We start from the raw sequence: 16,829 nt of genomic DNA, 5'->3' as shown, positions 1-16,829 counted from the left end.
TGCGCGCCCTGCCCGGCCATGGCAGCACGCAGGGTGCTAGCACTGCCCGGGCTGTGGAAAGAGTTAATGCAGCCCTGGCTGGTACACCACGGGGGCACCCCAGAGCCTCTGCCCTGCTCACGGTGCCACCAAAGTCCCCACGGGGCTCGGGGTCCCACCAAAGCCGCTGCAGCGCTCGTGGGGCCAGCGCCCAGGCTGGGCAGGCAACCACGGGGCTGGGAGCTGCCCCTGTCCCAGGAGCTCAGCAACAGCAAAAGGAGGGACAAGGATCTCCCAAAACAGAAGGTAAATGTGTGGCTGGAGGTGCCAGGGCAGGAGAAGAGCATTCAGGGCACAGGCACACTGTGCACTGCTCCCCAAATATCCATGGGCTGGCAGAGCACAGGAGAGCTGGAGAGCGACTGTTCACAAGGGCCTGGAGTGCCAGGACATGGGCAATGGCTTCCCCTGCCAGAGGGCAGGGTTAGATAGGGTTTTGGGAAGGAATTCCTGGCTGTGAGGGTGTTGAGGCCCTGGCACAGGTGCCCAGAGCAGCTGTGGCTGCCCCTGTATCCATGGTAGTGCCCAGGGTCAGGTTGGACAGGGCATGGAGCAGTCTGGGACAGTGGGAGGTGTCCGTGGCAGGGGTGGGATGAAATGGCTTTAAGGCCCTTTCCAGCCCAAACTGTGCTGGGATTCAGAGATTTATTCACCTGCACAATTGTACACAATCCAGGGACAATGACAGGGCTCTATCAGTTCTTTGCCCTTTTGCCCAAAACAGAACACTACTGATCCACTAAATACTCCCTCTCGCCTTCTAGATCAGCCGATTCTGAAACGGGTCTTCAATCAGAATCTTCCCTGCCCATCCATTTACAAACTTGCCTGGCACACACGGATTCTTGCAGCAAGCCAAACATCTGGCTGCTCCGAGCCCCCATGTCACTCCGAGGAAATTTCCCCACCCTCCTCAGCCCTCCCCCCAGCCATGGAACTGCCAGCGCAGATGGAGCAGGGAGAGAAATGGATGCACCTCCCCGCTCTGCTCCCAGAACAATTCCGGGATTCATCCTTCCCTGGCTGGCTGTGCTCATGAATAAACACCGCCGCTAACAGCCCTTTACCTCGGCCCCAGGGAGGCATTTCTGCAATTTCTTGCTAGAATCCCTCTAAATGCATCGCTTCCCGGATCCCCCGCGGAGATGTTTGCACCAGCAGGAGCCGCCGGGCTGCGGCGTGCGGATGTCAGCAGCGAATCGGTTCCCGATTCCACCTCGCTCACCTTCCCTTGCTTTGCCTTGCCCCGGCAGGCGCGGGCACCAGCTGTGCTGCAGCCTGCCGAACGCGGTCTGGCCCCGCCGCCAGCCCCAGCCTGCCACAGGAGAGGGTGAGGAGACAAGTGCCACCGTGTCTGTGCTGCTGCCGGTGGGACACAGCGCGGCGGCCGGGACGCCGCTCCTGCACCGGGAACAATGGCACGGGAATATGGCACAGCTGGCCAAACACAGCCTGGGCAGCACCCCGGGGGCAGCAGGAACCCCCTTCCCACCCACCGTCCTGGCTGAGCCCCCAGCCCTGGCCCCGTCGCCACTGGGATGCACCGGGCGCCCTGGCACAGAACCTGGTGGGAGCATTCACTGCCAACCCCTCAGCCAGGCGGGATGCGCCGGGGTGCCGGGATGTCCTCGGGTTCTGGGATGTTCCCAGGTGCCAGGATGTCCTTGGGTACCGGGATGCCCTCAGGAACTGGGATGCACCAGGGTACCAGGACGTCCTTGGGTTCTGGGATGTCCTCAGGTATCAGGATGTCCCTGGGTACCACGACGCTCTCAGTACCGGGATTCCCTCGGGTACCAGGCTTCCCTCAATACCAGGATGCCCTCAGATACTGGGATGCCCTCGGGTACCAGGATGGGCTCGGTTACCCTCATGGAAGTGGCACCATGGTGAGGGCAGGGGGATGGATGTGCTTCCCTCCCCTCCGCAGAGGCGTTCCCGTGTCCCGGCCGTGCGGGAGCAGCCCGGCTCTGCTCATCACCAATCTGTCAGCCTTCCTCACCGGCGGCTTTCGGAAAGCCCTGCAGGCAGGTGCAGGTGCCACATCAATATGTCAGCGCTCTGATGACGGGTTCATAATATTTTCTGCTTGCATTCCACTGTCTCCGTGTATTAGCAAACAGGCGTCTCCCAGCGCTGCTCGCCAGAGCCAGGGGTTGGGATTTAATAACAAAATCATCCTGGTAAATCATTAGTTGGTGATTCAGCATGGAAATGCCTCATTAGCACTTCAGCATGTGCACTGTGTGACTTATGAAAACCTCTGAATTATGACTAATTAAGTGCAGGCCAAAATAATATCCCAGTTCAGAACAATAGTCAGGATAAAATAAAAAGTAAAAATGAAATAAAATAAAATGAAATAAAATGAAATAAAATAAAATAAAATAAAATAAAATAAAATAAAATAAAATAAAATAAAGTAATTAAATGTGTGAGGCCACCAAAACTGGTGCATACTGGGAGGAGAATCCACGTGCACAAGGTCAGAATGGAACAGTGCACAGAGATTGTGTTGTTTTGGAAGATTCCTCCACCCTGAAGCGCTGGGAGACAAAGTAACATCAACCTCTAATTAACAGAAGTTTTAAAACCTTCACCTTGCTAATTAACTGCTACATTAATCACAAGAACTTTGACGACCAGCACATTCAAAGCCCTCTCCAATCAAATCCCTTTTGCTCTGCAATGCTTGACCCCAGGCATCTGTAGGCCGGGCACTCTGTGCCTGCTTGGCTTCTCGTGGCACTGAGGGTGGGGGTCCTGCCGTTCCCCACCCAGGGCATCCCCCGGCAGCCCCACGGCGCTCACAGGGGCTCCCACGCGGGCCTCAATCCGTCACGGGGAGCAAGTGATGCTGAGCGACCCTCTCACCCTAAGAAAGGCTCTAAAAATAATCTCCTAATACACTCCTGCATCCTGTCAAGGCTTTAAATAGCTGTTTGGAGTTCAAATTTTAAAAACTGTTGAGCTCAAATCATTTATGACAACTTGGGAGCCAAAAATAAATGGGGATAAGGAAAGAGGAGGAGCCGTCCCACGCCGAAGGCGCCGAGGAGAGGAGCCCGTGGGCTGAGCCCGCGTGCAGCCGGGGTCCCTGGGGCTCAGGGCTGGGGGACAGGGGACAGGGGGAGAGGGATAGGGGACAGGGCTGGGGACAGGGCTGGGGACAGGGTCACCCACCCCGGGGTGGCACTGCCCAGGCCTGTCCCCGGCTGGAGGCACTGGGAGTGTTCATCCTGTGGGGAAGGGGCACAGGGGGCTTTGCCTGGGACATGGAGTCTGGCTCGTGAGCCAAGGAGCGTCTCTGAGATGAGGAGGGACCGTCTGACTGCACCAGCTCCTCGTGATGTGGGTCCATTGTCAGGATACTCCTTTATCCTACGGAATATCAGACTGTACTCTGACCCAGTTTGTAATTGGAAAAGTGCAGGGAGCGTTCACTCAGCTCCGCTCCAGGGACACCTGCAGCACAGCTGTGCACAGGCTCTGCCTGAGACACACTCTGAGCTCGGGAGAGGGCAAAACAGCTGCCAAATCACACAATTCCAGAATGGTGGGGGCTGGCAGAGATCTCACAAACCCCCTTGTTCCACCCCTGCCATGGCAGGGACACCTCCCACTGTCCCAGCCCTGTCCAGCCTGGCCTTGGGCACTGCCAGGGCTCCAGGGGCAGCCACAGCTGCTCTGGGCACCCTGTGCCAGGGCCTGCCCACCCTGCCAGGGAACAATTCCTCATTCCCAATCTCCCACACATCCCTGCCCTCTGGCACTGGGAGCCATTCCCTGTGTCCTGTCCCTCCATCCTTGTCCCCAGTCCCTCTGCAGCTCTCCTGGAGCCCCTCCAGGCCCTGGCAGGGCTCTGAGCTCTCCCTGGACCCTTCCCTTCCCCAGGTGAGCACCCCCAGCTCCCCAGCCCAGCTCCAGAGGGGCTCCAGCCCTGGGGCAGCTCCGTGCCCTCGCCTGGTCTCACTCCAGCAGGTTGTGCCTCCCTTTCCCTGGTTCCACCCAAGCCAGGGTGACCCTGTGTGACCCAGGGCTGTCCCCACAAGCACTGTGCACAGCGGCCGGGTGCTGCCATCCCTGTGTGGGGCACACCCTCGGTGTCCCCTCCCTGTGCCAGCCCAGCCAGTGCCAGCCATGTGCGCCAGGCTGTGAGCAATCGCCGCTCCCGGCCTTTCCAGAAATACTCTGCTCCCCTGCTCGCTGACCTCTGATCCTTTATTGCGTTTGCATTCTTCTGGAAAGCCCAGGAACGCCGAGGATGCCCTGACACTGGAGTCAGGGGGGAGGCTGGGACAGCACCGGTGCCACCTCAGCCTCAGCCCCAGGCTCAGCCGCAGCTTCAGGGCTGTGCTAGGAGGGAGCTGTGAGTGCAGGGACAGGGCTGTGAGTGCCAGGACAGGGCTGTGAGTGCCGGGACAGGAGGCTGTGAGTGCAGGGACGGGGCTGTGAGTGCAGGGACAGGGCTGTGAGTGCAGGGCAGGGCTGTGAGTGCAGGGACGGGGCTGTGAGTGCAGGGACAGGGCTGTGAGTGCAGGGCAGGGCTGTGAGTGCAGGGCAGGGCTGTGAGTGCAGGGCAGGGCTGTGAGTGCAGGGACAGGGCTGTGAGTGCAGGGCAGGGCTGTGAGTGCAGGGACAGGGCTGTGAGTGCAGGGCAGGGCTGTGAGTGCCAGGACAGGGCTGTGAGCGCAGGGACGGGGCTGTGAGTGCCGGGACAGGGGGCTGTGAGTGCAGGGCAAGGCTGTGAGTGCCAGGGCAGGGCTGTGAGTGCAGGGACAGGGCTGTGAGTGCCGGGACAGGAGGCTGTGAGTGCAGGGACGGGGCTGTGAGTGCCGGGACAGGAGGCTGTGAGTGCAGGGCAGGGCTGTGAGTGCCGGGACAGGGGGCTGTGAGTGCAGGGCAAGGCTGTGAGTGCAGGGCAGGGCTGTGAGTGCAGGGACAGGGCTGTGAGTGCAGGGCAGGGCTGTGAGTGCAGGGACGGGGCTGTGAGTGCCAGGACAGGGCTGTGAGTGCAGGGACAGGGGGTTCCGAGTGCCGGCACGGGGCTCTGGACACACATCCCCTGGTTTCTCCTTCCTGATGTTCCCGGAGCCGACCCTTGCGCAGTCACGATGCTGAGGGGCAGTCGGAGTGCCGGGCACGCTGCAGCTCCTCACCCTCCTCCTGCAACAGCTGAGTAGGAGGTTATGGGGAAAACACGTTTTCCAAGCCCCGGCACTTTGTGCTGCAGCACTTGGCTCTGGCTCCACCTGCGCCTCACGGCGCAGCTCAGCAGCGGCCGGCGCTGCTCCTCTGTGCCAGGGATCGCGGTACCGGTTCCATTCCCTTCCCTCGCACAGCTCCTGCTGCAAGAGCCGGGGGAGGCGCTCCCCGTGCCGCCAGGGCCGGTTCCGGGTGCCGCCGCTGCCCCTCCGCGCTCCGCCGGCGCCGGCACCGGCAGCAGCCCCGCTTCAGCCTCATCTTCATCCTCAGCCCCAGCCTCATCCTCATCCTCACCCTCAGCCCCAGCGGCCGCAGTGAGCCCCGCCTGTGCCGAGCCAGCGTTTGCCGTGTCCTGCTGGAAACCCGGCAGGGGCAGAGCTTGGAAAAACCCGGCTGAGCTTGGGAAAAGCAAGTTCGGCATTGGGGGTGCATTGGCTCTGCCCCCTCGGGCTGGAGGGTACCGGGCTGGGATGGCACCGGACTGGCAACCAGCTGGGTATGGGCAGGACTGGGTCAGACCTTGCCAAAAAACCCTTCCCTGTGGGTCTGGGCAGCCCCGGCACAGGTGCCCAGAGCACCTGGGGCTGCCCCTGGACCCCTGGCAGTGCCCAAGGCCAGGCTGGATGGGGTTTGGAGCAGCCTGGGACAGTGGGAGGTGAGGTGGAATGAGGTGGTCCTGAAGTCCTTTCCAACCCAAACCATTCCAGGATTCTGTGATTCTCTTGCAGTTCCTAAACCTGAGTGTTAAAAGGCAGCATCCCACCACAGCAGAGCAACGTGGATGGCAAAATGAACCTTAATAGGGAATAATTCACCCTCTGGGGGAAAAAGCCTCGTGGAGTGAGTGTGGTGTCAAGAGCAGCAGGAGGAGCAGTGAGATGTGTGGGGTCTGAGCCATGTGTGGGGTCAGAAATTGTGGGATCAGAGATTGTGGGGTCAGAGCCGTGCGGGTCTGAGCCATGCCCGCACAGCCCATATTGCAGGTGACATCCAGCCCATGTTGTAGGTGACATCCAGCCCATATTGCAGGTGACATCCAGCCCATACTACAGGTGACACCCAGCCCATGTTGTAGGTGACATCCAGCCCACACTGTAGGTGACACCCTGCCCATACTACAGGTGACACCCAGCCCATTCTGCAGGTGACATCCAGCCCATACTACAGGTGACACCCAGCCCATTCTGCAGGTGACATCCAGCCCATATTGCAGGTGACACCCAGCCCATTCTGCAGGTGACACCCAGCCCATTCTGCAGGTGACATCCAGCCCATATTGCAGGTGACACCCAGCCCATTCTGCAGGTGACATCCAGCCCATTCTGCAGGTGACATCCAGCCCATTCTGCAGGTGACATCCAGCCCATACTACAGGTGACATCCAGCCCATTCTGCAGGTGACATCCAGCCCATATTGCAGGTGACATCCAGCCCATTCTGCAGGTGACATCCAGCCCATTCTGTAGGCGACACCCAGCCCATTCTGCAGGTGACATCCAGCGGCTGCGGGAAGCAGTGCAGCCCCACCGCGACCACGGGCACCTGGCCAGGGCACAAGCTGTGGCTGCCCCTTCCCTGGAAGCGTTTCAGGCCGGGTCGGGCGGGTTTTGGAGCCGCCTGGCCAGGCGGGAGGTTTGGGTTAGATCCTGCCCGTGTCAGGGGGCTGGAACGAGGCGGTGTGTGGGGTGCCCTCCAAGCAGTGGGCACAGAGCTAAACCGGAGTCCGGGCAAGCTCAGTCTGGTTCCAGTGCCGGCACATGGCCCGCGGTGCCCGCAGGACACGAGGCCGCTGGAGGGACACGCCGGCCCCTCCGCACCCCCAGGGGTCCCAGCGCTGCTCGGAGCAGGCACAGGGCTGGTTCGGAGGTATTCGCAATTTCCTCCCACCCCGGGGGGATTCCCGCCCCCGCCGGCCGCCCGCGGCGCCGGGAGAGCTCTCACTGTTTAATAACAGAGATGGGGCACAGGCAGCACAAATGAACCTGCTGATGGGAGCAGCAGGGCAGACACACAGGGCTCTGCTTGGCACACAAGGCTGCAGCCCCTCGTGACTGCCACAGAGCCAGGAGATGGTGGGACAATCCCGGCCCTGCAGCTCTAGGACCTGATGGATGTCACAGCCCCACCTGCTCAGCTGTGGGACCCCATGGATGTCACAGCCCACCTGCTCAGCCCCGGGACCCCATGGATGTCACAGCCCCACCTGCTCAGCTGTGGGACCCCATGGATGTCACAGCCCCACCTGCTCAGCCCCGGGACCCCATGGATGTCACAGCCCCACCTGCTCAGCTGTGGGACCCCATGGATGTCACAGCCCCACCTGCTCAGCCTCGGGATCCAATGGATGTCACAGCCCCACCTGCTCAGCTGTGGGACCCCATGGATGTCACAGCCCACCTGCTCAGCTCTGGGACCCCATGGATGTCACAGCCCCACCTGCTCAGCTCTGGGACCCCATGGATGTCACAGCCCCACCTGCTCAGCCTCGGGATCCAATGGATGTCACAGCCCCACCTGCTCAGCTGTGGGACCCCATGGATGTCACAGCCCCACCTGCTCAGCTCTGGGACCCCATGGATGTCACAGCCCCACCTGCTCAGCCTCGGGATCCAATGGATGTCACAGCCCCACCTGCTCAGCTCTGGGACCCCATGGATGTCACAGCCCCACCTGCTTGGTCCCGGCCCCACTGCTGCCCTGCCCTGCCCTGGGGACAGCAGCCCCTCTGCCACCGCGGGAACCGGCGCCTGTGCCAAGCAGCGCATTTGAGGCCGAGCCTTGTTTACTCTGCATTGAATGTTCACATCCCGGAGCCGCTCAGCTACATAATCGCCCAAACCAACAGGGGCCCCGCGGCCGCGCTGCGCTTTGTGCTTGCCCAGCACGCTCGGGGACATCAAAGCCCTGGCTCGGGCCGCAGCCAGCCCCCGGGCCCTGTCTGGCCGCGCTTCCCGCCGTGCCCGGGGGCGCTGGGCAGGTGGGAGCGCCCTGGGAGCGGCGGGCAGCGCTGCGGGCCGGGCCGGCTGCGCCGGGAGCGCTGGCTGTCCCAACGCTGCCCGGGATCCTCACAGCTCCGAGGAGAAGGGCTGCGGCCGTGCCCTGGCTGAAGCCGGGGGTCTTTGGGCACGGGGAGTTGGGGCAGGGGGTGCTGGTTGGACACGGACTCCTTGCCCCAGCGGTGTGCTCTCACACTCTCACAGCCCTTTGCTGCTGCCCTGGTTTGCCAAACTCCTCCATTTCACAGCATCCATAACAGAGGGACGTGACTGTCACCGTCTCCTACCTGTGGGGTGGATCTAGTGGGCCGAGGGACAGCGTCCCAGCTCCGGGGGACACAGGGAGCACAGGCTCCAGCTGCCTCCCTGCCCCACGGGCCAGGGGTACAGGCCCCACCACCATCTTTGTTCTTTGAGCAGCAAATAAACCTGGGCCAAAACCAGAAGGGTTTGTGGCCACAGCCGCTCGGAGCCCACAGCCAACAGGCCTCGGTGTCCCACACGTGCAAGAGTTCCACAGCTCACTCTCCTCCAACAGGAGCTGTAGAGGTGTTTTAGTTTGGAAAAACATGCTATTTCCACCTGCAATGTCGTCCCGTGCTCATTCCATGCCCGGGAAAGGGTGGCAAAGCACAGGGAAGCAGTGAGTGAGACACTGGGAGAAGGACAGGGAGGATGTGGGGCACCTGAACCACGCCAAGGCACTGGCACTGACAGCTGCTCTGTCACCCCCACCCTCCTCTGTGCACCCAGGGCCGCAGGGCAGCTGAGCCAGGACACCCTGCCCGGCCCGGCCCGAAGCTCCGGGGCTGGCGCTGCTGACTCACAGCGGGACAATCTCCGGCCCAGCCCGAGCGCCCTGCGGGCCCGGGGCCGCTCCTGCCCGCGGCCAACGCCCCCGAGAGCCCCGGGGCAGGGCAGGATCCACCTGCCCGGGGCTGCGCGGCCCAGCCTCGGCTGCACTGCGGCTGGGAACGGCACGGCTGAGGGTGAGGGTGCTGGGGGTCAGCCCCGGCCATGGAGTGAGGGTGCTGGGGGTCAGCCCCGGCCATGGAGTGAGGGTGCTGCCGGCCAGGGCTGGCCGTGGCCCCCAGACATCCTGGGCTCTGCTGCGTGGCCAGGGATGCCCATGACTGCCCGGGACAGACCCGGCTCTGCTGCTCTCCTTGAGGGGTGACGGGAGGAACCGCTCAGGGGGATGTGAAGGACAGCGTGGGTGCTGTATTGCACGTGGGGACACGGTGACACTGCCGTGGGACACAGGACGGGCTGTCACCACTGTCACAGGTGCCCCAACACCTCTCTGAGCAGCTGGAGCGGGAGCAGGGGCACCAGACCCTTCCCTGCCCCTGCCATGGGCCTTTCCTGCATTTCGGGGTGGGACAGCCCAGCCCCGGTCCCGGGGCACGGCGGGCTGGGGTCCGTGCGGCTGTGGGCGCCTTTCTGCAGCGTCAGACGAATCCGCCCGGCTGCACCCCCGCGATTTATTCGGCTTAATCCGGCGGCGGGCAGGTCCCACCGCGCCCCGGCGGCCGGGTGCCGGCTCAGCCCCAGGGGCCGGGCCCTCCCCGCAGGGAGGGGACTCGCTTATGAAAGTTGTGCTTGGGGAGTGTCCGGGGGGCCGGAGCAGACGAGCGCAGGGCGCGGGGCACTCGCTGCGGGCCGCCGGGCGGGCTGGGCTGCGGCACCCCGCGCTCCCCGCACAACCGGGACAAGCGGCACCGGGGCAGCCCGAGCTCCGGCCCCGCGGCACCGGGGCAGCCCGAGCTCCATCCCCGCGGCACCGGGGCAGCCCGAGCTCCATCCCCGCGGCACCGGGGCAGCCCGAGCTCCGGCCCCGCGGCACCGGGGCACCCCGAGCTCCATCCCCGCGGCACCGGGGCAGCCCGAGCTCCGGCCCCGCGGCACCGGGGCACCCCGAGCTCCGGCCCCGCGGCACCGGGGCAGCCCGAGCTCCGGCCCCGCGGCACCGGGGCAGCCCGAGCTCCGGCCCCGCGGCACCGGGGCACCCCGAGCTCCGGCCCCGCGGCACCGGGGCAGCCCGAGCTCCATCCCCGCGGCACCGGAGCAGCCCGAGCTCCGGCCCCGCGGCACCGGGGCAGCCCGAGCTCCATCCCCGCGGCGCCGGGGCACCCCGAGCTCCGGCCCCGCGGCACCGCACCGGCCATCCCCGCAGCGCCGGGGGAGTCTCTGAGGCCGCTCTCGTGCCCTTATCACTTTTCCAGCCCAGCTTCTGCACTCTGACTGTTGGACGGAGAACTGATAAGGGTATGCGGGTGGCACGAGCACCGTCCCGCCGCGCTATCCCGGGGCTGTCCCGGCTCCAGCTGCGGCTCCGTCCGTGCCTGGGCAGCTACAGATGTGGGCTCAGCTCCGCAAAGCAAACGCAGGGGATACTGAAACATCTTTTTTCAGTAAAACCTGGCGGGTCCCGTCACTCCGGGGTTTTCCGTTTCAGCATCTGCAGTAGGTCTCCAGCAGGAAAATGCATCTTTTTGGAAAAGGTCTTGAAATGCTTTTTAATGCGTTACCGTTTGCTTTGTGTTTCAGTGAAGTCAGCTGGGAATTCTTTGGGATCAACGTAAAGAATCATTATAAAAGTAAGAAATGAGTGTAAGACTCCTGTGCTTCCCTGTGCCTGCAATTGTTCCCGTTTAAAGCCATTTATTCCCAACATTTCCCTGGGTTTCTAGGTGAGTTCCTGCCGGCCATCTCCAGCCACAGCAGCCGGAGGAAATGATGAGCACTGCGGAGGGACCAGGGCAGCGGACCCGGGATGAGGTAAGGGGGTCTCTGTGCTCCCCTGGGGGGCTGCAGCCCATGTCCCACCCAGCCCGGGGCTGCCGGGGGTCCCACAGGGGCTGCCCTGCATGGCAAACCGATGCCCTAAAGCACCCAGGAACCCCTCCACATGTCCATCTTCCTTTTCCCAGTGTTCCAGCTATTGCCACCTGTCAGATCTTTCCTCCCCTGAGGTGTTCGGCAGAGTGAGTGCCAGCACAATGCCCATTCTGGGGTGCTCGCCCATGGATGTGTGGCTGGAGGGGGAGGAAAGAGCCAGCACCAGCACAGGGAGGAGGTTTCTTTCCCCAGGGGATACAGCCTGGCCTGGCTGAACCCCATGGGCCGCACGGCCCACACCGGGGGCTGCCCTGGCCTCCGTGACCCCCACAGCCCCCACGGCTGCAGCCCCACAGCCATCCCTTGCTGCACAGGGCTCCCCAAAGCACTGACACCCCCAGAACTGCCCTGCACACCCTGGTGCCTGACAAGGGCTGCAGGGGAAACCTGAGCCCCACGGGGCTGGGTGCCCCAGATCCCCAAAATTCCCAGGTCAGGCGTCAGGGCAGGGAGAAAAGTGGAGACTCAGCTCCATGTCAGGCACTGCATGCACATGGCCTGGGGAGGGGATGCATCCCTAAACCCACCCCCTAACCAGAGTTGGGGCCCCTCCTGACTCCTGACTGGGCCCCAGACACTGACTCAGCCCCAGAGTGGGAGTCTGAGGCCCCCAGGCTCACTGCCAGAGTGCCACAGTGGTGCCACACCGCCACAGTGGTGCCACGCTGCCGTGGGCCAGGCACGGCTCCCTTCTCCCTCTGCAGCCCTTTGGGATCCAGGGCTGTGCCGTAGCCAGTCCCTTGGGGCACAGAGGGAAGGGCCAGCATTTGGGACACGCTTTGTCACCCCTCGTCGATGGCTTTTTGTCCCCCAGTGACTCCGGCCCCAGGCCAAGGGGCGGGCAGGGTGTGACCCCGCCACACCCCAGCTGTGGGCACACACGGCACCGGGCTGGCACCGGTGGGCTCCGAGCGCTCGGGGGTCCCAGCACTGCTCCACACACACCCAGGCCGGAGGTGCGGAGGTGCCGGTGGTCGCACAAAATGCAGCGAGGGACGAGGGGGTTTGTCCCCACCATCCCGCCCTGAGCCGGCTGAGGGACAGAACCGGGGCGGTCACGGCATCCCTGGGCACTGGGGGCTGCCCTGGGGAGCACCGGGAGCTCCGGGAACCCCGAACGGGTGGGTGAGCGCCCCGAGCCCCCGGAACCCCAGATGTGCGTTGTGCATGAGGGGCTGGTCGGGGGCCGGGGCCCCGTGTGATCCCCGCGCAAACAGCCGCCGGCGGGCTGTCAGTGCGCGTTTGGCTTTGCCCCGCGGCCGGAGCGCGATCGGCCGTGAAAGGGCGGCTTAGCGGCCCCGGGAAACTCCTGAGGCAGCCGAATTCCCGCGGAGCCGGCCCGGGCCGGGGGCTGAGCCAGCGCCGCCGCTCGCCCCGAGCGCGCAGCCCCGATATTAAAGTCCCGAATAGGAAATTCCACTGCTTCAGACAAAAACAGCAGCCGGATATTTCATAAGTGTCCCGGCGGACATGAAAGCCGCACCAGGAAATTTCGCTCGGCGGAGATATTAAAGTGGATGCAGCCCTTGGGGCACGGGGCGAGGGGCGGCCGCGGGGACACGCGTGAGCACATCCCGCTGTCCCTCGCGTCGCTGTCCCGGCCAGCCCTGCCTCAGCCCCAGCAATGGGCACCGGGCACGGGGGTGAAGGGCTCGGGGTGACACACGGAGGGCAGCAGCCGAGCCCCAGCAGGGCACAGGGCAGGGTCCCAGGGGTGCTGCCCTGGGCTGGAGGCTCTGCCAGCCCCGGGCACGGCGGTGGCACTGCCCCGGGCACAGGGCAGAGGGCACAGGGCAGGGTCCCAGGGGCGCTGCCAGCCCCGGGCACAGGGCAGGGTCCCAGGGGCGCTGCCAGCCCCAGCGGCACTGCCCGGGCACGGCGCAGCATCGCTGAGCCCGGCGCTGCCGGGAGCGCCGCCCCCGCAGGCACCGAGCGCGGCTAATTGCACGTTATTGCAGCGCTCTGTCATCAAACACGGATCCCTTCTCTTCCGACACGCGCTCCGAGCAGTGCACGCTCGGATCTGCTCCTGCCTCCGCTCGGCCTCTCCTCGGCGCCGGCAGGATCGGAGCAGCGGCTGCGGGGCCGCCCCGGGGCAGGGGTGCGGTGCGCTTGGGGATGGCAGGGACCGCAAAGCTCAGCTCATCCCGCCCCTGCCGTGGCAGGGACACCTCCCACCGTCCCAGGTGCTCCCAGCCCTGCCCAGCCTGGCCCGGGGCACTGCCAGGGTTCCAGGGGCACCACAGCTGCTCTGGGCACCTGTGCCAGGGCCTGCCCGCCCTCCCAGGGAACAATTCCTGCCAACATCCCATCCATCCCTGCCCTCCGGCAGTGGAATCCGTCCCACCTCGTTCTGGCGCCCAGCCCCTGTGTCCCCATTCCCTCTGCAGCTCTCCTGGAGCCCTTTAGGCAGTGGAAGGAGCTCTGAGGTATCCCCAGAGCTTTTCCTAAGACATCTCATCCCCCAGCTCTGGCTGAGGCAGGATCCAGCAGCTCAGATCCTGGGCTTTACCCCAGCTCAGTCTGGAGCCCCGCACCTCTGCCATGCCCAGGGACCAGGCACTGACCTTTTCCTCCTGCTGCTCCCTGTGGGGATTCCCCAGAACTGGGAGTCAAACACAACCCAAAGAGCATTGTGATGGCTCCTCGAGAGAAAACGAGTTTCTAAAATTAAAGGAGCAAAATAAGACAATGGAATATTTTTGCATCGATTTTCTTGCCATGAATATTTATAAAAATTAGTTCAATAATATTAAGGAAATACAGGACAGTGCTGGGTGAGAGCTGCATCCCCATCCCGCGGCAAGGCACACACTGGACCTCAGTGCCTGTGCCCCAGAGCTGCAGCACTGATTCCAGGAGCTCAGGGCAGGGAATCACCTATCCAAAACCCAGAAACCCCCCCCAAAATAACCCCAAAAACACAAGGAAGTTATTGCCCATTGCCACAAGCAATAAACACAGTGCCCAGAGATTCCAAGCATTGTTTTCCCCCTGCCCCATCACAGCACACTGTCACCTCAATTGGTAAATAATCACACAAATTGCCTTGTCACTCCATCCCTTCTGTGGCTGCCCCTGGATCCCTGGAATGTCCCAGGCCAGGCTGGACGGGGTTTGGGGCACCTGGGACAGTGGAGGTGGCCCTGCCATGGCAGGGGTGGCACTGGATGGGCTTTGAGGAGCTCCCAAGCCACTCTGGGATTCGGTGATTCACCATTGCAGCACAAGAGGCCTCATCCCCCGTGCCACGCGCAGGGATTCATCCCTCCTGCCAGGAGCTGATCTTCGCCCTGGCACCGAGGGCATCTCCAGCCCCGGAGGCGAGGGGGGCTCTGCTGCCCCTCGGGAGCACCCCCAGGGGAAAGGCCACGGGGAGAGGCAGGAATGTGCAGATCGCAGAGGGAGACGGGGCAGGGACGGAGATGCGTTGTCAGGGCAACACAACGGCAGCGCTGGGAGAGGGAACGAGGGGGAACGGGGTAACCTGGGGGCACAAGGAGCCAAGGGTGGGGACAGGGACACAAACACCATCCCCTGCCCCTCTGCCCACCAGCACAGCTCCAGCCCTGCTGCCGGTGAGGGAGGATGGCCCAGGGCCCCTCAGCATCCCCAGAGCCCATCACTGCACGCTGCCCAGCCCCACAGAACCCCAGAGCCCATCACTGCACGCTGCCCAGCCCCACAGAACCCCAGAGCCCATCACTGCACGCTGCCCAGCCCCAGAGAACCCCCAGAGCCCATCACTGCACGCTGCCCAGCCCCAGAGAACCCCCAGAGCCCATCACTGCACGCTGCCCAGCCCCACAGAACCCCCAGAGCCCATCACTGCACGCTGCCCAGCCCCACAGAACCCCCAGAGCCCATCACTGCACGCTGCCCAGCCCCACAGAACCCCCAGAGCCCATCACTGCACGCTGCCCAGCCCCACAGCATCCCCGGGGCCCAGCAAGGGACACAAGCTGCCACCCTCCAAGGCCCAGCACTGAGCAAGTGTTGACACCAGAGACACCAAGGGGAGCAGCTCTGGCTGCTCAGTGGCACAGGCCACCACAGTCTGATTTCCAGACCTTTCCACAGTTTGCTAGTCTGAGCCAAACCAGCTCCCCACACTGAGGAGCGGAGTCTGGAGAGATCCCTTCCCCACCCATCTGCAAACCCTGCTGCCTACAGGAGAGGCTGAAACTCTGCTCAGGGCGGGCGTGGAGGCCCCAGCTCAGAGAAGGGACAGCAGGCACAGCCACCTGTGAGGCCCAGGGCTGGTGCAGCTACACAGGGACACAGACCCAGCCTGGGTCCAAGCTCACCGCCTCGGCAGGGAGGGCTCAGGTGTGATCGGGGCACGGGGAATCCTCTGCTCTGCTCTCGGCACCTGCAGCCCCTGCTGTGCAAACTGCTGTCACTGCCCCCAGCCAGGGCAGGGCAGGGCTCGGGGGAACACGCAGGGGGTGAGGGCACAAGCACAGGGGCTCTGTGCTGCTCTGCTCGCTGCCCGAGCCCCACAGCCAGAGCCCCACAGCCAGAGCACCCTGCTCCCCCTGCCCTGGGCTGTCAGAGCCCCAGAAAGCTCCAGCTCCTGCTCAAAATGAGGCTTGGGGATAAACCAGGGAAGCTGCGCCCTGCTCCCTGCTGAGCCCCGCTCCCCACGCACCCATGCCAGCAGCAGTCCCTGCCAGGCCCTGCCAGCTCCCTGAAGCTGCTGCTCTATTTTTACCCCGCGGTTGCTATAGAGACACCAGAGCCGCTCCCCGTGATGATGCAGCTGCTTTTGGGTGATGCGGGCTCTTCCAGAAGCACTGCATCACCCACTGCATCACCCACTGCATCATCACCCACTGCATCACCTGCTGCATCACCTGCTGCATCACCAACTGCATCACCCGCTGCATCACCCACTGCATCATCACCCACTGCATCACCTGCTGCATCACCCACTGCATAATCACCCACTGCATCACCACCCACTGCATCACCTGCTGCATCACCTGCTGCATCACCCACTGCATCATCACCCACTGCATCACCCACTGCATCACCCACTGCATCACCCACTGCATCACCTGCTGCATCACCAACTGCATCACCAACTGCATCACCTGCTGCATCACCCCCTGCATCAGCCCCCACTGCGTCACCCCCCATTCAGGTCCCCTGGGACACCCCTCTGGCCCCAGGGACGTGCGCCAGCCCCGTGCCCTCGGCAGTGCCCTGTGATGAGTGAGGGGTCCCACAGACCTGCTCCTTCCCTCTCTGAGGTGTCCTGTGATGAGTGAGGGGTCCCACAGACCTGCTCCTTCCCTCTCTGAGGTGTCCTGTGATGAGTGAGGGTCCCACAGACCTGCTCCTTCCCTCTCTGAGGTGTCCTGTGATGAGTGAGGGGTCCCACAGACCTGCTCCTTCCCTCACTGAGGTGTCCTGTGATGAGTGAGGGGTCACACAGACCTGCTCCTTCCCTCTCTGAGGTGTCCTGTGATGAGTGAGGGGTCACACAGACCTGCTCCTTCCCTCTCTGAGGTGCCCCGGGCTGCGCTGAGCTGCTGCTTCCCCAGCCCGCCCCAGGTGCTGCCACGCTGGGCAAGGCTCACCATGGCTCCAGGCAAAGCCACCAGAGGGGACAAGGAGCAGCTCCCCCTTCTCCAGCTCCCCTGTTAACAGCTCCCCCTTCTCAAGGCAGGGCCAGACCCCAAC

This window comes from Ammospiza nelsoni, chromosome 14 (genome assembly GCF_027579445.1).
Source record: "Ammospiza nelsoni isolate bAmmNel1 chromosome 14, bAmmNel1.pri, whole genome shotgun sequence".
NCBI classification, from domain to species: domain Eukaryota; kingdom Metazoa; phylum Chordata; class Aves; order Passeriformes; family Passerellidae; genus Ammospiza; species Ammospiza nelsoni.
The sequence above is the reverse complement of the archived record's forward strand: the minus strand, read 5'-3'. Positions refer to the sequence as shown.